Raw genomic sequence first — 21308 nt, 5'->3', positions numbered from 1 at the left:
GAGGTTTACCAGGATGCCGCCTCAACTGGAGGACTTGTCTTATGGGGAGAGGTTGACTAAGCTCGAACGTTTCTCTCTGGAGAGGAGGAGGAGGAGGAAGACAAGTGACCTGATCCAGGTGTACAAGGTAATGAGAGGCATGAATAGAATTGATAACCAGAGAATTTTCCCCAGGGCAGAATTGACTACCACAAGGGTTCATAGTTTTAAGGTGTTAGGAGACATCAGAGGTAGGTTCTTTACTCAGAGTTGTGAATACATGGAATGTGTTGCCAGTGGAAGCAGAGTCATTAGGGACATCTAAACTACTGCTGGACATGCACATAGACAGCAGTGAATTGAGAGGTGCGTAGGTTAGGTGATTTTTAAATTAGGATTAATCCTTGGCACAACATTGTACGCCAAAGGGCCTGTTGTGTGCTGTACTTTACTATGTTCTGCATGACACTTCACTTACCTCTCCAAAAATATTCTTTTGACACGCCCCCTTTCGCGCAATTTTTCTCTACAGTCCCCTCTCTCCATTTTTACCTTAGTCCTTCTTTAACACACGTTCCAACTCACCCTCACTGAACCAAACCACACTGATGAACATTTCCAACCACATTATACTCCGTCCAACCGTCGCTTTCTAACACCCGCCACGTGCCAGAACTGAACGCTCTTTGTGGGCGGGTCCTCAGTGCGTGGCGGAAGACGCACGAGACACTAATCACCGGGTCAGAGGAACACGTTTCCATGGAATCAGGCTCCAGTGGGGCGAAGCCTCGTGAGAGGGCTGTCAGTTAAATGGGCGGGAACCGCGTGAGGTGCACACCCACCGGCAATTGTGGGTGGAGCCTTGAGGGCTGGCGCTTCTCCATGATCAAGGCTCTTGTGTTGGGAATCCCGGTTGTGGACGAGCTGGTTGACAAAACCTTTCAATTGATTTGTTCCTGCTCAATGATCACTTCGTGCTGTACCCATGGCGATGAGAGGGAGAAAGCGGAGCTCGAATTTAAAATTCGGCCCAGCGGTTGACACTGTGGAAGGTGGTTTTTAACTTAGCCACAGCCGGTGAGCAACAGGTGTCATCTCGAACTCAATTTCAAAATGCTGTGGACACTGACTGGGTTGATAAGGATTCCTGAGACTGAGTTGTAGAAACAGCTACAGAAAAAAAAAGAATCAATGCTGTATCTAATTTCAGGGTGGGCAAGTTGCAGATGTGGCAGTGAGACAGCATTTCAATGATAGTGACCATAATTGAGTAAGCATTAAGACTTAAACACTGGGTGAGTTACAGTTAAAAAACAAAGGCATATATGCATTTTAGGGATAAAGGAATAACCAGGGAGAATAGGAACTGATTTGGCAATCTGTGTGGAAGGCACAGCTGAAATTTTAAATCAGTACCTTATTTGGAATAGAGAAGGATGATGTAAGTGCAGAAATTGAGGGGGAGGGGTGTGATTCTGTTATATTATTGAATAAATTCTCACAGCGAAAGGAGATATTAGTGCTTTTAACAAGTTTGAAAGTAGTTAAATCCTCAGAACCAGCCAGATTTATCCAAGGCTGATGTGGAAGGCAAGGGTGAAAACTGCAGGTAGTTTAACATCAATTTTCAAATTCTCTCTGATCACATGAGAGGTGACAAAGGTCTGATGGACAGCTAATACGATAACATTATTCAAGAAAGATGGTAGGGATAAATCAGGAATTTGCAAGGCAGTGAGTCTAACATCTGTGTAAGGGAAACTATTGGAAAATAAATTAACCTCTATTTGGAGAGACTATGATTAATCGACTCTGATGTCGGTCTGGCTTTGGAAAACAGTGATCATGTCTATCTTAATTGATTGACTTTTTCAAGGATGTGATGAAATTTACAAAGATGTTGCCAGGACTGGAGGATTTGAGTTTTAGGGAGAGGCTGAATAGACTGAGGTTTTTTCCCCCTGGAGCATTGGAGGCTGAGGAGTGACCTTATAAAGGGTTATAAAATCATAAGGGCATTGACAGGGTGAATAGCCAAGATATTTTTACTATGGTGTGGGAGTCCAAAATTAGAGAGCAGTTTATGTATGGAATGAGCTAGGGGAAGTGATTGAGGCAGGTACAATTACAACATGTAGTATGCATCTCGATGGACACATGAATAGGAAGGGTTTAGAGGGATATGGGCCAAATGCTGGTAAATGGGATTATGTCAGATTGGGATGTCTGGTTGGCGCAGACAAGTTTGACTGAAGGGTTTCTTTCCAATCTGCATAACTCTATGTAGATAAGATCAAAAAGGAGAAAGCGAAGACTGCAGATGCTGTAGGTCAAAGAGCAAGAGTGTGGTTATGGAAAAGCACAGCCAGTTGGGCAGCATCCACGGAGCATGAAAGTTGACGTTTCAGGCATAAACCCTTCTTCCTTATTCCTGATGAAGAGCTTATGCCCAAAATGTTGATTCTTCTGCTCCTCAAATGCTGCCTGACTGGCTGTCCTTTTCCAGCACCACCCACTTCGACGCTACCTAAATAAGAGATACAAAGAACAAAGAGAACAAAGAAAATTTACAGTCGAGATACAGGCCCTTCAGCTCTCCAAGCCTGAGCCAATCCAAATCTACTGTCGAAACCTGTCGCCAACTTCTTAAGCATCTGTATCCCACTGCTCCCCACCTACTCATTCATCTGTCCAGAAGCATCTTAAATTAATCTACCGTGCCTGCCTCTACCATTTCTTCTGACAACGTGTTCCAGATGCCCACCACCCTCTGTGTAAAGTGCTTGCCACGTGTATCCCCCTTGCAGTTGATGTAACCTTTGTGGACTTCAGTAAGATTATTATAAGGTCTCACATATCAGACTGGTTAAGATGATAAGCGCCTTTGGAATCTAGGGCAATTGTCAAATTGTATCTAAAATTAGCTTAGTGGCAGGAAATGATGGTTTTTGTGACTGGAAATGTGTCCAGTGGATACTATGGGGTTCAGTTCTTTCAGGATCCTTTGCTTTTTTTTTGCTTGCATTAATGACCTAGACATGAATGTAGAAGATATAATCAATAGATTCACAGGTGGCATGAAAATTAGTGACTTGCTGAAAAGCGAGGAGGACAATATGGATAGTCTGGTCAGATGGACTGAACAGTGGCAAATGGAATTTAATCCTGAAATGTTGACACATTTTTGGAGAACTACATGTTTAATAATATGACCATTGGATGTACAGAGGATCAAAAGGTCTTTGAATATGCATGTCCATACCTCCTTAAAGGTAGGAGGACATATCAATAAAGGTGGTTAAAAAGGCATTTATCAGTCAAGATATTGAATATAAGAGCAAGGAGGTAATGATGAAGCTGTAATACAACATTGCTAAGGCCACAGTACTGAGAAAGTCTGTAGACTTAAAACTTGTCTTTTAAACATTTAGACTAAAATGTAATGCTGAATTATAGAACACATTTACCGCACTAGAAAATAGACAGACAGGAAGGCTCAGAAAAAAGGGGGGAAACTCAAGGAATGCAGAAGATAGGGACATCTGAGCTCACCAAGTGATAACAGGCTGCTGCAAGGTAATTAAGAACATTTGCCTTAGCATCGGTGAATCTATGTGAACAGGACACCAAGCCAACACTCCCAGCCGTTCCCTTGTGAAATTTAATGACAGTTTGTTTCTGACCCTGAAACGAAACTTGGTACTATCAAAAGCTTTGTAATTAATGGTCAGATGTTGTCAATTATAATGGATTCTTATTACCCCATGTAAGCAGGGCAGACACAGAGAAAAAAATCTTTGCTGGTACAAGACCCTGACTTGAGAGTTCAAAAGAACACGAGAAAGAGACCATTTTAGTGCCGAGGCTGTTGGAGCCAGTAGAAAATTATTTCTTAGTGCTTACCTGCTATGGATTGAATTTAATTGCATTTTGGGACTTCATGATGATATTGAGTAGCCTTTACTGGTTATTAAATACAAACTCTGTAAAAGGTAATATTGGTGAAGCCTTAACTCACTCGCTGTTCTTGCAGACCACTCTACAGACCTTACAATTGCCCCACTGTCAATTCTAACTAATCGGATCTTATGTCTTACTTGACTTTGAATCACAACCCTGAAAAGAAAGCCACTCTTCCCTACATCAAAGACATCTCAGAAATGACTGCCAGACTACTGGGACCACTTGGCATCATGGTAACCCACAAACCCACCAACACACAAAAACAACAGTGAATGAACTTGAAAGACCCTATACAGACAGCAAGCAAAACTAATGTAATTTACAAAATACTGTTCAAGGACTGTAACAAACACTACATTGGACAAACAGGCAGAAAACTAGCCACCACGACACATAAACATCAACTGGCCACAAAATGACATGACCCTCTCTCACTAGTATCCTTACACACAGATAAGGAAGGACACCACTTCGACTGGGACAACGCATGCCAAACACAGACATGCACAAGAATTCCTAGAAACATGGCATTCCAAGCGGAACTCTATCAACAAACACATCAAGTTAGACCCCATCTACCAACCCCTGAGAGAACGAACAGGAAATAACATCATCACAGAAACCCAAACGTTTAAATAGGAAGCAGGAATTATCAGCAGTGTTTCACCTGGAGGCCGACTGAAGATGTTACCTAGTAGGCTGACTAAACGTCTGGAAATGAACCTTCCAGCTCAGCGAGCAAACCTACATCCAGAACCTCAACCTGAGCTACAAATCTTCTCAAAACTTGATAGGAGTTTATCTCGCTAGCAGGTGCCTAACTCGGATGGGTATGTTTTTCCCACCTGATGACTGGCTGAGGGCCTGCAGGAGTGATTAGTCAAGCTTCCACAGATCTGTCAATTAACTTTTCTTTCTTATGAATTATTGTCTCTCACTGTTATCTGTCTAATTAAGAACATGCGATGTTTTTTTTAAACTTTTTTGTATAAAGGAAACCGCTTTGTATCAGTACATCGGAGTAGCCTGCTGGGGCACTTGAAGAGCTGGTACCCTACTCTCCTAGGTTATTAAAACCTAGTTAGTTTAGCTTATAGGTATCAGTGTTGTATTGTAACAGTGATGCTATTGGTAAATAAAGGGGATGACTAAAATTAAACTAATCTATCTGTAAAAGGGATTTTTATTCCAGACTTCCAAAGAGTATGATCTCCGGGACGAACCAAGAAAGAGGCTTACAGGTCTGAGTTCATAAGGGATTCCCTGGGCTGTCTCAAATCTCCATTTTTAACAGTACTGTGTGCAGTTATGGTTGCTGCAAGTTGGATGGATGTGATTACACTATGGAGGGTGCAGAAGAGATTCATCAGGATGTTGCCTGGACTGGAGTTATGTAGCTATGGGAGGAGAGATAAGATAGGCTGGGGTTATTTTCCTTACAACAGAGAAAGCTGAGGAGCGATCTGATTGAGCTGAATGGATGTTAATTGGAGAAAAACTCCAGGAAGCTGTAACACAAAGGAATTTGGAAATGCTGGTGCATGAAACACAGAAAGCAAGCAAACAGGTACAGCAGACAGTCAGAAAGGCAAAGGAATGACGGTCCTTACTTCAAGAGTGTTGCAGTAAGAGTTCCCTACTCTTATAGTCCAACATGCAAGTTGCTGGGGTGATCACACCTGACTAGTTCTGGTCACCTTATTTAGGGAAAACTATTTCTTTGGAGACAGTTCAGAGAAGGTTCACATTGCTGATTATAAAGGGATTGCCTTATGAGCAATGGCTAAACCGTTTGGGACTCTACTTATTGGAGTTTAGAAAACTGAGAGGTGATCTGACTGAAGCATGTAGGATTTTTTAAGGGACCTGAAAGGAAGTGCTGGGTGGATGTTTCCCCTCTTGGGAGAGTCTTGGACCAGAGGACATAGATTCAGAATTAAAGGCACCCATTTACAACTGCAAAGAGGAGGAATTTCATCTGAGGGTAGACAGCCTTTGGAAGTTCTTACCACTAAGAGATGTGGGATCAGAGATCTTTGGATATTAAGGGCTGGGATAGATTCTTGATCAATAGAGGTATCGTGGGTTATGGGAAAAGATCAGGAAAGTGGACATGAATGTCAGATTAGTCACGATACTATTGAATGGGTGCAGCAGACTTGAAGGCTGAATAGGTGAGAGTGAGGACCGCAGATGCTGGAGATTAAAGTCAAGATTAGAGTGGTGCTGGAAAAGCACAGCAGGTCAGGCAGCATCTGAGAAGCAGGAAAACTGACTTTTTGGGCAGGAGCCTTTGAAGGGCTCCTGCCCAAAACATTGTTTTTCCTGCTCGTCGGATGCTACCTGACCTGTTGTGCTTTCCCAGCACCACTCTAAGCTTGAAGGCTGAATAGCCTACTCCTGTTCTTATTTCCTTTGGTTTTATAAATGTATTAAGTTCTGAGGTAGATGGGGAGAAATCTTTCTCTTTTACTCGAGGGGTCAAAAACTGTTTAAAAGTAAGGAGCAACAGGTTGATTCGATTTGAGGAAAATCTTTTTTAACCAGATGGTTGTAAGTTTCTGAAAATCACTATCTGAAAGGGTAGCAGAAACTGGAATGCTTAAGACAGTTACGAGCTATTTAGATGAGCACTTGAAATGCCAAGGCATGGAAGCTTACAGGCCAAGTGTCGGAAAATGGGATTAGAAAATGTAGATGTTTGATGATTGGTGCAGACAAGATTGGCCAAAGGGCCTCTTTCCGTATTCTACAAACATTACAACTCTGTTTGAGAGACATCAATTTGTGTCTCAAACCAGTGACTTCAAATACAGGCAATTACACAGGCAGAAAAATACTGTTGGATGAAGCGGACTGAAAAAAATATTATCAGGGAAACCAAATGACTGGGACTTTATTTTAGGAACCAGCAGAAGACTAAAAAGCTGAATAAAACGGAGAAAGTTAATTCTAAAAGTAAAACTGGCAAGCACTACATAAAAACAAACAGTAAGATGTTCTACAGGTATAAAAAGAGAGTGAGCAAAAGTAGTGAACGACTTTTGGAAGTTAGATTAGATTAGATTTGATTAGATTACATTAGATTAGATTACATTACAGTGTAGAAACAGGCCCTTCGGCCCAACAAGTCCACACCGACCCGCCGAAGCGAAACCCACCCATACCCCTACATTTACCCCTTACCTAACACTACGGGCAATTTAGCATGGCCAATTCACCTGACCCTGCACATCTTTTGGACTGTGGGAGGAAACCGGAGCACCGGAGGAAACCCACGCAGATACGGGGAGAATGTGCAAACTCCACACAGTCAGTCGCCTGAGGCGGGAATTGAACCCGGGTCTCTGGCGCTGCGAGGCAGCAGTGCTAACCACTGGGCCACCGTGCCGCCCACACGGTGACAGAGAAATTGATAACTGGGAACAGGGAAATGGCAGATAATTTAAACCAATATTTTGTATTAATATTTGCGGTGAAAGATACTATAAGCGTCCCAAAGATATCAAAAAAAGTAAAGTACTCAGGGGAGGAAAGGTAACCGTATCACGGGGAACAGTGTATTTCACAAACTAATGATCAAGTTACCAGGATCTACTGACCTGCATCTAAGGGGTTTTATAAAGGAGGTGTCTATAGAAATGGTTGAGGCATTGGTCAATCTATTCAAGATCTCACTGCATTTCTGAAAGGATGCCAGTGGATTGGAAACCTGCCAGTGTGACACCCTTGTTGAAGGAGAGAGGGAGAAAGAAAGCAGGAAACTATCATCCAGTTAGCTAACAACTGTCTTTGGGAACATGCCAGAGGGTGTTTTTTTTTAAAAAAACAGTACATTTAGAAAAGATTAACACAGAGTCAACATGGTTATGTGAAGAGGAAATCATGTTTGCCAAATTTGCTGGCTGTTTGAGAATATCACAAATAGAATTGATAAAGAAGAATTGGAAGATGCAGTATTTTGGGCTTCCAAAAGACATTTGATAAGGTGTCTTCTGGATATAGGAGGTAATAGTCAAGAGTGTGGCGCTGGAAAAGCGCAACATATTAGGCAACATCTGAGGACATTTCGGGCATAAGCCCTTCATCAGGAATGAGACTTGTAGGCCAGGGGTGTGTGTGGCTGAGAGATAAATTAGAAGGTGGTGGGACTAGGGGGAAGGTAACTGAGAATGCAATAGGTAGGTGTAGGTGGGTGGGAAGATGGTAGGTCGGAGATGAGGGTGGATGGGATAGATGGGAAAGACAATGGACAGGTCAAGAGAGTGGTGCCTAGATGGAGGCTTGGGACTGTGATAAGGTGGGGGAGGGGAAATGAGGAAACTGGTGAAATCCACATTAATCCCGTGTGGTTGTAGGGTCGAAAGGCAAAAGATGAGGTGTTCTTCCTCCTGGCGTTGGGTCGTTAGGATTTGGTGATGGAGGAAGCCAAGGACCTGCATGTCATGAGTGGAATGGTAGGGAGAGTTCAAATGTTCAGCTACAAGGCAGTGGGGTTGGTTGGTGTGGGTGTCCCGAGATGTTCTTTAAAACAATTTGCAAGTTGGCTTCCTTTTTCCCAGAAGTACAGGAGACCTTACCAGGTGCAACGGATACAGTAGATTACATTAGTGAGGGTACAGGTAAATGTCTGTGGGGTATGGAAGAATTCTTTCAGGGCCTTAGACAGTGGTGAGGGGGGAGGTATGAGTGCAGGTTTTGCACTTCCTGTGGTGGCAGGGAAAGGTGCTGGAAGTGGGGTGAGGGCTGATGGGGGCATGGATCTGACAAGAGAGTCGCGGAGGAAATGGTCTCTCTGGAACGCTGATATGGGTCGGGAGGGAAATATATCCCTCGTGGTGGGGTTTGTAAGTGGCGGACATAGCAGAGGATGATGCGATATATACGGAGGTTGGTGGGGTGGAATGTGAGGACCAGGATGGAGGGTGGGTGGTGGGGATTCTGTCCTTGTTGTGTTGCGAAGGGTGGGGTTCAAGGGTGGAGGTACGGGAAGTGGAGGAGATGTGCTGAAGAGCATTGTTGACCACCTGGGAGGTGAAATTGCGGTCCTTGAAGAAGGAGGCCATGTGGAATTTTCTGTGGTGGAATCGGTCATCCTGGGAACAGGTGCAGGAGATGCAGAGGAATTGGGATTAAGGTATGGTGTTTTTACAGGAGGCAGGGTGGGAGGAGGTGCAGCCCAGGTAGCTGTGGGAGTCCGTGGGTTTGTAGTAGATGTCTGTGATTAGTTGGTCGCTGGAGATACCTAGATCTCCGCTAATGTCATCTACTGTATCTGTTGCACCCGATATGATCTCTTTTACATCTGGGAGAAGGGATGCCAACTTGCAGATCAATTCAGAGAACATCTGTGGGACACCAGCAAAAACCAACCCCACCGCCTTGTGTCTGAACACCTCAACTCCCTCTCCCACTCCACCCATGGCATGCAGGTCCTGGGCCTCCTCCATCTCCAAATCCTAACCACTCAACGCCAGGAGGAAGAATGCCTCGCCTTCCACCTTGGGACCCTGCAACCACAAGGGATTGTTGTGGATTTTACCAATTTCCTCATTTCCCCTCCCCCACCTTATCCCCATCCCAAGCCTCCAAATCGGCACCACCCTCTTGACTTGTCCATCATCTTTCCCATCTATCTGCTCCACCCTCCATTCTAACATATCACCTTCCCACCCACCTTCAGCTACCTATTGGCATTGTTAGCTACCTCCTCTCAGCCCCCCTGGCTGATAAGCCTCATTCCTAATGAAGAGATTGTGCCTGAAACATCGATTTCTCCTGCTCTTCGGCTGTTGCCTGACCTGCAGCACCACACTCTTAACTGTGATTTCCAACACCTGCAGACATCACTTTCTCATAGTAGGTTATGGCACATGGTAGGAGCCTACAGTCTTGGAGGTAATGTATTAGAATAGATTGAAAATTGGGTAAGAGACAGAAGGCAGAGTCAGAATTATTGGGTCTTTAGTCAGGTTACAAAATCCTAACCAATGAAGTGCCACAGGATCAGTCTTAGGGCCTATGTTATTTACTACATATATTAATGTCTTGGCCAAGGGGCAGAGTAAAATGTCTCCAACTGTGCTAATGGTACAAAAATAGGCCTAGGACATGTGGTGTGACCACCGAGTCAGAGATGTGCAGCATGGAAACAGAGCCTTCGGCCCAACCTGTCCATGTCGACCAGACATCCCAACCCAATCTAGTCCCATCTGCCAGCACCCGGCCCATATCCCTCCAAATACGCCCATCCAAGTGCCTCTTAAATGTTGCAGTTGTACCAGACTCCACCACTTCCTCTGGCAGTTCATACCACACACGTACCACCCTCTGTGTGAAAACGTTGCCACGTAGGTCTCTTTTATATCTTTCCCCTCTCACCCTAAACCTATGCCCTCTAGTTCTGGACTCCCGGCCACAGGGAAAAGACTTTGCCTATTTATCCTATCCATGCCCTTCAGAATTTGGTAAACCTCTATAAGGTCACCCCTCAGCCTCCGACGCTCCAGGGAAAACAGCCCCAGCCTTGTTCAGCCTCTCCCAATAGTTCAAATCCTCCAACCCTGGCAACATCCTTGTAAATCTTTTCTGAACCCTTTCAAGTTTCACAACATCTTTCTGATAGGAAGGAGACCAGAATTGCACGCAATATTCCAACAGTGGCCTAACCAACATCCTGTACAGCTACAACATGACCTCCCAACTCCTATACTCAATGCTCTGACCAATAAAGGAAAGCATACTAAATGCATTCTTCACTATCCTATCTACCTGCGACTCTACTTTCAAGGAGCTATGAACCTGCACTCCAAGGTCTCTTTGTTCAGCAACACTCCCAAGGACCTTACCATTAAGTGTATAAGTTCTACTAAGATTTGCTTTCCCAAAATGAAGCACCTCACATTTATTTAAATTATACTCTATCTGCCACTTCTCAGCCCATTGGCCCATCTGGTCAAGATCCTGTTGTAATCAGGTAATCCTCTTTGTTGTCCACTACACCTCCAATTTTGGTGTTCTCTGCAAACTTACTAACTGTACCTCCTATGCTTTCATCCAAAACATTTATGTAAATGACAAAAAGTAGAGGACCCAGCACTGATCCTTGTGGCACTCCTTGTTCACAGGCCTCCAATCTGAAAAACAGCCCTCCACCACCGCCCTCTGTCTTCTACCTTTGAGCCAGGTCTGTATCCAAATGGCTAGTTCTCCCTGTATTCCATGAGATCTAACCTTGCTAATTAGCCTCCCATGAACCTTGTTGAATGCCTTACTGAAGTCCATATAGATCACATCTATCGCCCTGGCCTCATCAATCCTCTTGGTTACATCCTCAAAAAACTCAATCGAGTTTGTGAGACATGAATTCCCATGCACAAAGCCATGTTGACTATCCCTACTCAGTCCTTGCCTTTCCAAATACATGTACATCCTGTTCCTCAGGATTCCCTCCAACAACCTGCCCACCACCGACGTCAGGCTCACTGGTCTATAGTTCCCTGGCTTGTCCTTACCAGCCTTCTTAAACAGTGGCACCACGTTAGCCAACCTCCAGTCTTCCAGCACCTCACCTGTGACTATCGATGATACAAATATCTCAGCAAGAGGAAATAACCTTTCTGCATCTCTCCTGTTAAGTCTACTAAGAATCTTATATATTTCAGTATGATTACTCCTCATTTTTCTATATTCCAACGAGTACAGTTCCAATTTACTCCACTGTGCTATAATCCCTCCATATCTCTTATTGGCCTAACGATTCATTTCTGGGTTGCTTCCAATGTTAGTATATCTTTCCTTCGCTAAGGGACCTAAAACTGTTCACAGAATTCCAGTTGTGGTGTGACTTGTATCTTGTATTACTTTAGAAACACCATTGTACTTTTGTACTCATTTTCTTTGTAATAATTGCCAATATGCCGACTGCCTTCCCTCTAACCCATTGAACTTGGATGCTAGCTTTTTTGTGATGCATGAGGACTCCCAACTTTCTTTGTCCTGCAATTTTCTGCAGTATTTCTTCAATTAAATAATATTCAACTCTTCAATTCTTGTCAAAGTGCATAACCTCACTTTCCCATATTTTATTCCATCTATCAAGTTTTTTGGCCACTTGTTTATCCTATCTATATTCCTCTGCAGACTATCATCCACACTATCTGCTTTCCCAGCTATTTCCATGTCACCTGCAAAGTTGGCTGTAGTACATTCACTTTCCTCATCCAAGGTCATTAAAATATATGAAAAATAATTGTGGCCCAAGCACTGATCCCCATGGCACACTACTAGTTTCAGATTGCTATCCTGCAAGTGACCCCGAACCTCACACCCCCCACCACCCCATTTCAGTCTTTTAGTTAGTCAATTCTCTGTCCATGCTCACAAACAGCGTCCATCACCACAGGTTCTTATTAAGTAGCATAGTGTCTGGTATCTTATGCCTTCTGAAAACCCAAAAAAGATTAGGCCCACTGATTTCCCTGTGTCCTCAAAGAATTCAAGTAAATTTGTCAGGCATGAGTTCCCCTTCAGGAAGCCATGCTGGCTCTGCTAATCATATTATGCATTTCTAGATCCTATGCTATTACATTCTTTATAAGAGACTCCAACATTTTCCCAATAAGAGACACTAAGCTGTAGCTACCTGTTTTTACCTGAATCTCCCTCCCTTTTATAATTCAGTATGTTACATTTGCAGTTTTCCAATCCTTTAGAACTTTTCCAGAATCTAAGGATCCTCTGTAGCTACTTCCTCTAATATCCTAGGATGCATGTTATCAGGTCTAGAGAACCTAATGGCCATTCGCCATAAGTTTCTCTAGCACTTTCCCTTCAGTGATATTTCCTGTATTTATTTCCTCTCTTCTTTGTTCCATTTAAATATTTACTAATTTTGAAATGCTGTCAGTTTAGTCTAATGTAAAGACGCCAAAATATTTATTCAACTCCTCTGCTATTTCCTGATTCACCATTTTTTTTTCTATAGCCTCATTCTTCTGAGGGGCTTGTGTCTAGTTTTGCTTCTCTATTCCTTTCTATAAATGGGGCTCTCTGACTTCTAAACATCTGAGTTAGGAATGCCTGTACTTACAAATGTAATCCACACAAAAATGTAACTTTAAATATTGATGTATGAGTATTTCTAAATATTTGGGAATGGCTATCTTACATTGTCTTGCATTGTATGCCTACTTGCATATAAATCAATTTCTGAATGGTCTCAAGGATAGAATCTGTTTGCAATCCAGGGACTGCCTGTATTTGAAGAAGCTTTATTGTCCGTCGAGATACTACTTTCAAGTTTACTCTCAATTTATTTTCTCACTTTAAAAACTTTTTTTGGTTGTCTTTTGTGATTTTTTTTTTAACTTGCCCAATTCTCTGGCTTACAACTTTGGCACATTCTATGTTTTTTGTTTACATTTGATTTTATCCCTAATTTCCCTAGTTAATCAATATTGGCTTCTCCCCTTCCGAGAATCATTCTTTCTCACTGCAATATGTCTTTGCTGTGGGCCTTAAAACTATTTTCTTAAACATCTGCTATTATCTTTGCTGCTGAATTTCTTTCCCAGTCCACTCCAGCCAGCTGTGTACTTATTCCTTTGTGATTACCCTATTTAAGCTTAGTACACCACACCAAGTTACGACCTCTCAAGCTGAATGCTAATTTCTACCGTGTTATGGTGATGCTTTCTGGGGGGATTTTTTACATTGAGATAATTTATTAAACCTGCCTTATTACACATCACCTGGTCCCTGTTGGATTCAGTACATATTGTTCTAGATAACTGTCCAGAATACACTCAATGAATTCTTCCTCATATCATTGACTATTAACTTCAGACATTACCATCCCAGTTTAGATTTGGCTGCCTTCTGTCTGGCCGTCCGTTATCTTGGAAGTTGTTCAAAACTCAGCCACCAAATCCCATTCAGCCATCATTGCTGTACTCAATGATTAACATTTAGTTCTCAGTCACGCAATACCCAAATATTAAAAATAGTCTTGTTTTAAAGTCCCTCATGGCCTCATGCCTCCTTACCTCAGAAATATGCTCCACTCTCCTTAATTCCTGTACATCCATTCTGGCCTTTTGATTATCCTGGATTTTAATTGCTTCACTATTGGCAGCCGTTACTTCAGCTCCCGAGGCTTATAATTCTGTATTTACTTTCTTGTACCTCTCTTTCCTTCTTTACACTCCTCAAAGCTTATCTTTTTATTGACAAAGTTTTTAAAATTAAATATTCTAATTTCTTCTTGTATACCTCAATATCAAACTATATTTAATAATTCATTTTCTTGGCTTGGTACATTTGATGGTTATACAGGGACTACAGAAATAAGTTGTTGCTGTGTAACCCCTCTCTCATTATGAAGCTTCTTTCTCCATGTTCCTGTTCTGACAATACAATGACTTTAAGAGGTGTATTTTGTCCCTTTTTTTAAATGAAGAAAAGTTGAAACCGATATCGAGTGGTCTGCTGAAAGACAACAAAGTAAACCGTTTGTGAAGCCTTGGGTTTTTTTTAAAAATCTGGAACATTAGAAGCAGCCTGAACAGGTGGGTTCAAATTCCCACAGAACCAGGATTCTTAGTTTTAGCTTTCTGCCATTGCTAGATCTTGAAGCTGAATGTGGTAGCTTTTATTTCTCTCACTTACAGATAAAAGCTGCAAGAATTACATGTGAGACAAACTATTTTACTGAATTTGCCTTTGACAAAGGTGTGATTATTGAATGTTACTATATTGGAATAGTTAATTAGTAGTAAATATATTATTTTGTTAAGCATTTCAATGCAGTTGAGCAAATTCTTTTATTTTGCCTTTTTTTTATCAGTAGTATGAAAATAAAGTGTTCCTGTATCTGCGTGAGTTTCTTCCAGGTGCTCCAGTTTCCCCTCTCAGTCCAAATATATGCAGGTTAGGTGGATTGGCCATGCTAAATTTCCTCATAGTGTCCAGGATTGTGTAGGCTATGTAGATTAGCTATGGGAAATGCAGGGTTACAGGGATAGGGTTGGGGGGTGAGTCTGGGTGAGATGCTCTTTGGAGGGTGTGCAGATTCAATGGGCTGAAGGCCTGCTTCCACACTGTAAGGATTCTGATTCCAGTCAATTAATTTGACCAGTGGATTGCACCTGGAACCCAAACCCTTACACTTGCCTTTTAAATTAAGAAAAAGTTAGGGTCCAGGCTATCTTTTTAATATATTTTGAGGGGCTTTGGTCTGATCCATAACACTGTAATGCTTCTTTCTTCTAACAATTTTGGCAACTGTATTCCTTTCCTATCTATGTTACTGTAACTCTTCTAACTTTGTTAAAGTAATGCTCTCTCTATTACTCTACGATTTCTACATTGCCGTAGGAACCGTAACCCTATCGTCACAGCTGAGGTATTCTCAGGAACTCTGTATATACCTCTTGCATACCATTCTGTAACAAACACATTCTGATAATTAATCCAGGCACATTCAGGACTAGAGTTCATTTTGATAAACTCATTTTGAGTTTTTGCACCTGGACTTGAGCTTTACACAATGGGAATATGTATTAGCAGTAATTGTGCAAAAGGCACAATCTAAATTAAATTTATTACAATGTTTTGTGTGTGATACATTCCCCTCCCAACCCCATGCCTTGCCAATATATAGGTTTGCCCGTCAGTTTTCCATTTATAAACCAAAAAACTGCAGCTTTGCAAGAATCCTTTTCTGCTGTTCTTGAGCACAACCTGCGGTCTGATTAAATGCAATTAGGATACTGAAGCAGTTTTAATAGCAGCTACACCCATTGCAGAAGACAACTGCATGACATGACAGGATTGATCAATGGCAATCAATGAAGCAGTGTTTAAAAGAGCTAAATTAGATCCCAGGATTATCAAGGAAATTTCCAGACTGAATTGGTTTTCATATCTCTTTACCTAACTACCGACAGAAAGACATGACCATCTCTAATACATTGTCTGTACACTGTTCACCCCTAAATAAGAAGGTGCAATGTTCAAACCGGACAAGCATCAAGGAATGGAGGCAGAATCACTAGGTGCGCTGTCAGTCGAGGACACGAGATGCAGACATTCTCCAGAGAGAGAAGACGAGAGAACATGGCAATTCCAAGGAATCAGAAAGACCAAATTTAAAGCAAAATACTGTGATTGCTGGAGATCAGAAATAAAAACAATGTTGAATAAACTCAGCAGGTCGAGCAGCATTTATGGAAACAGAAAAGCAGTAATCGTTTTGAGTTCAATTAGACTTTTTTTCAAAACCGATTTCTCATCACTACATTTTTATCATGGTCAGGAGCACCAGACAGCTTCTAGAAGAAAGACACAAAAACTGCAGATGACACTGGAAAGAGCAAAGATACTGCCAGCATTCTAAGAAAGTGAAGACAGGAGCTTGAGACAGTTTTTTGGTTTCGGAGACAGGAGATCCACAGTCCTTAGGGAAGAAGGTAGATGCACCAGACTTTTTAGTCTGGAATGCAATACTGCCATAATCTAATCTGTTGACTTTGTTGCTCTTTCAAACTATATCCACAAGCCATACTCTACATTCCTTCTGCACCTTCCTTGTATTTTGCCCCACTCTCTTTATCATTAACTTTATTCCCCATTACAGAACATTTAATGGCCAAATTATACCATAATCTGCCAAAATGGACCAAACATGATATTGAAAATTACCACATGTAACAAGTCATGCATATATTGTGAAATAACACAACAAGAACTGTAAAGTCACTCACATAATAAAGGCTGTAATCATATTTAAAGACTATAATGTACCTGCAAAACAATGGTTGTAATATGCCACCAATGATATATTGAAAAGTAACAGATTGCAGTGTACACTACCTACCATCACACAACCATTGAAACATTTGTCAAAGGCAATTTGAAAGTAAATGATAACTTTAAATGTAAATCAGGTTGAAATAGATTCAAATGAAAGAATGCCCCACTGATTTGGTCAACTGGAATCTGAACAGTCAGTGAGTGGTACATACAAGTAGTTAACTGGAGAATCCAAACAGTTTGGTTTTAATTAGAGCTGGGAGTTCAGTATTTCAGACTATTTGCTACATTAGACAATGTGTTGGAATTTAGTTTGAGCACCTAGCAGTGTAAATCTTTTCATAACCAATTTCATGTTAGATGTCTGGCAGATCAACAGTGAATTGAAGACTGTTTGACATATTTACATATGGAGGAAACTATAGTTCTACAAAGGTTCTTCAGCTGGATTTTGCGTTGTTGCCCTATTGGATGGTGAGTTCTATGCTTCTTGGAGTTTTCTGCAACTACTTAAGTCTCCACTGGAGTGTTCAAGACAGCAAAACTGATTGGACACCTAAAGCTGCTCTATTTATACTGAATTGGCTCCGCTGTCTGTGGTGTCTGGCATGTTTGTACTCATCAGGATCCCAACTTTGCCAAATGAACCCACACTCTATGGCATAAGCTAATAACCACAGGAATGGCATGTCTGTCTCTGCATTTGGAATTGGAGTATACTTTTTTTGTAAATCACAGTAACATGTAGGGCAAGCTGAAGATGTCCAATGGGCCTGACTTTCTGTACCACCTTTACTTGAAATACATGACTGAAAGCTGGTTTCTGTGACTTGTACTTAATTACAACAAAAAAGATTGCAACAATGTTTTAACCTTACATTCTATATGAGAGAAATCACAACCTTGGAATGATCCTTGGTACTGCAGAAAAGTATTGCAGATGATTAAAGAAATAGTAGCACATTTGGCAATTCGTCATCTAATCAAGCAGTCAGCATGGCTTCATGAAAGGGAAATCATGGATGCCTAATTTAGTGGGTTTTTTCAAGATCAGTAGATGTGTTGTGCTCAGACTTCCAGAAATGTTTTGACAAGGTATCTTACAAAGATTAAGTTATAAGAGGATCTTGGAGATAGTAGTATATTGGCACAGGGAGAACACTGGATAATGGGAGTGATTTGAGCCACGAGGAGAGGCTGAATAGGCTGCGACTATTTTCCTTGGAGTGTTGGAGACTGAGGAGGGACCTTGGAAAGGTTTATAACACCGTGAGGGGAAGGATAGGATATCTGGTTAGAATGGACAAGTTGGACTAAAGGGTCTATTTCCATGCTATACAAATCTATGACTCTGTGGCAGGCAACGGTGAGTAGGGATAAGATGTTCTTTTCAGGTCTCTAACTAGTTGGGCTCCACAAGTTTCAGTACTGGTACCACAACAATGTACGTCTGTTTGCAATAGATCATTTTGACTTGGAAAAAGAAAGCAGATGTACCATTGCCAATAGACAGCACAAAAATAGGTAGAAAGGCAGGTTGCAAAAGGGATACAACATTTGCAGACATATCTTGATAGTGGACATAAATCAAATGGAGTATAATGTGAAAAGTTCTGAAGTTGTTCATGTTGAAAGGGAAAACAGAATATTCATTAAATGGGGGGAAAAGCTGCAGAAAGCTACAACACAAAGGGACTTGAGGATATCTGTGCATGAAATAAAAAAACAGCAAACAGGTGCAACAGGTAATCTGGAAGGTAAATGGAATGTTGATTCTTACTTCAAGAAGGTTGGAGTATAAGGGTAGGGAAGTCCTACTGCAACTGTATAAGGTGCTGGTGTGACCATATCTGGAGTACTGTGAGCATAGAGTGATAGAGGTGTACAACATGTGGGCGGCACGGTGGCACAGTGGTTAGCACTGCTGCCTCACAGCGCCAGAAACCCGGTTTCAATTCCCGCCTCAGGCAATTAACTGTGCACATCGTCCCCGTGGCTGTGTGGGTTTCCTCCGGGTGATCCGGTTTCCTCCCACAGTCCAAAAATGTGCAGGTTAGGTGAATTGGCCATGCTAAATTGCCCGTAATGTTAGGTGAAGGAGTAAATGTAGGGGAATGGGTCTGGGTGGGTTGCACTTCGGCAGGTCGGTGTGGACTTGTTGGGCCGAAGGGCCTGTTTCCACACTGAAAGTAATCTAATTCCAACATGGAAATAGACCCTTTCATGTGCCTTTTCAATGTTGACATTGTACCAGACTCCACCACTTTTTCTGGCAGCTCATTCCATACACGCACCATCCTCTGCGTGGGAAACGTTGCCCTGTCGGTCCCTTTTATATCTTTGCCCTCTCACCCTAAACATAAACTCTCTAGTTCTGGACTCCCCCACCCCAGTGAAAATACTTTGCCAATTTATCCTATCCATGCCCGTCATGATTTTATAAACCTTGATGAGGTCATCCCTCAGCTTTTGACGTTCTAGGGAAAACAGCTTATTCAGCCTCTCCCTAAAGCTCAAATCCTCCAACCCTGGCAACATCCCTAAATCTTTTCTGAACCCTTTCACAACATGCTTCCAATAGGATGGACACCAGAATTGCACACAATATTCCAAAAGTGGCCTAACCAACGTCCTGTACAGCTCCAATGTGACTTCCCAACTCCTATATTCAATGCTCTGACCAATAAAGGAAAATGTACTAAACGCCTTCTTCACTATCCTATCTACCTGCGATTCTACTTTGAAGGGACTATGAACCTGCGCTCCAAGGTCTCTTTGTTTAGCAACACTCCTCAGGACCTTATCATTAAGTGTATAAGTCCTGCTAAGATTTGCTTTTCCAAAATGCAGCACCTTACATTTATCTAAATTAAACTCCATCTGCCAATCCTTAGCCCATTGGCCACCTGATCAAGGTCCCATTGTAATCTGAGGTAACCTCCTTTGCTGTCCACTACACCTCCAATTTTGGAATCATCTGCAAACTTACTAACGATACCTCCTATGTTCATCTCCAAATCATTTATAGTAAGGACAAAAAGTAGTGGACCCAGCACCGATCCTTGTGGCACTCCACTGGTCACAGTCCTCCACTCTGAAAAACAACTCTCCCACCACCACCCTCTGTCTTCTATCTTCGAGCCAATTTTGTATCCAAATGGTTAGTTCTCCCTGTATTCCATTAGATCTCACCTTGTTAACCAGGCTCCCTTGGGCATCTTACTGAAGTCCATATAGATTAAGTCCACTGCTCTGCTCTCATCAATCCTCTTTGTTACTTCTTAAAAAAACTCAATCAAGTTAATTAAACATGATTTCCACTCACAAAGCCATGTTGTCGATCCCTAATCAATCCTTGCTTTTCCAAAAACGTGTAAATCCTGTCTCTCAGGATTCCCTCCAACAACGTGCCCACCACTGACATCAGGCTCACCGGTCTATCGTTCCCTGGCTTGTCCTTACCACATTTCATAAATAGTGGCACCACATTAGCCAACCTCCAGTCTTCTAGTACCTCACCTGTGACCATCAATGATATAAATATCTCAGCAAAGGGCCCTGCAATAACTTCTCTAGCTTCCTACAGAGTTCTGATCAGGTCCTGAAGATTTATCCACCTTTATGCATTTCAAGACATCCAACACTTCCTCTGTAATATGGACATTTTTCAAGATGTCACTGTCTATTTCCCCACATTCTATGTCTTCCATGTCCTTTTCCACAGGAAATACTGATGCAAAATACTTATTTAGTATCTCCCCCATCTCCTGTGGCTCCACACAAAGGCTGCCTTGCTGATCTTTGAACGGGGAGAAAGTGAGGTCTGCAGACGCTGGAGATCAAAGCTGAAACTTTATTGCTGGAACAGCACAGCAGGTCAGGCAGCATCTAGGGAACAGAAGATTCGATGTTTCGGGCACATGCCCTTCTTCAGGAATGAGCAGAGAGTGTTCAGCAGGAGAAGATAAAAGGTAGGGAGGAGGGACTTGGAGGAGGGGCGTTGGAAATGTGATAGGTGGAAAGAGGTCAAGGTGAAGGTGATAGGTCGGAGTAGGGTGGAGGCGGAGAGGTCAAGAAGAAGACTGCAGGTCAGGAAGGCAGTGCCGGGCTGGAGGGATTCGGCTGAGACAAGGTGGGGGGAGGGGGGATGAAGAAACTGGTGAAGTCCAAGTTCATCCCCTGTGGTTGGAGGGTTCCCAGTCGGAAGATAAGACGCTCCTCCTCCGACCGTCGCGTTGTTGTGGTTTGGCGGTGGATGAGTCCAATGACCTGCATATCCCCGGTGGAGTGGGAGGGGGAGTTGAAATGCTGTGCTACAGGGTGATGGGGTTGTTTCGTCCGGGTGGCCCAGAGATGCTCTCTGAATCGCTCCGCAAGTAGGCGGCCTGAAAAGCAAGTAGGGTTGCTTTTCAGACTGGAGGCCTGTGACCAGTGGAGTGCACAAGGATTGGTGCTGTGTCCACTACCTTTCGTCATTTATATAAATTACTTAGATGTGAACATAGGAGGTATAGTTAGTACATCTTTATTGCTGGAACAGCACAGCAGGTCAG

The 21308-nt window shown here is 42.4% G+C and overlaps 1 long non-coding RNA gene across 1 annotated transcript in view; it reads left to right on the top strand.

The window, feature by feature from the left end:
- Positions 1-785: 785 nt before the first annotated feature.
- LOC122564396 overlaps positions 786-21308 on the top strand; it is a 51548-nt gene continuing 31025 nt past the window's right edge. Inside the window, exon 1 of the long non-coding RNA XR_006315904.1 lies at positions 786-1056. This is a non-coding gene — a long non-coding RNA (uncharacterized LOC122564396). The remainder of the gene's footprint in view (positions 1057-21308) is intronic.

The sequence above is a fragment of the Chiloscyllium plagiosum genome, chromosome 29 (assembly GCF_004010195.1).
Source record: "Chiloscyllium plagiosum isolate BGI_BamShark_2017 chromosome 29, ASM401019v2, whole genome shotgun sequence".
Lineage (NCBI taxonomy): Eukaryota > Metazoa > Chordata > Chondrichthyes > Orectolobiformes > Hemiscylliidae > Chiloscyllium > Chiloscyllium plagiosum.
This window is presented reverse-complemented; position numbering and strand designations above follow the sequence as displayed.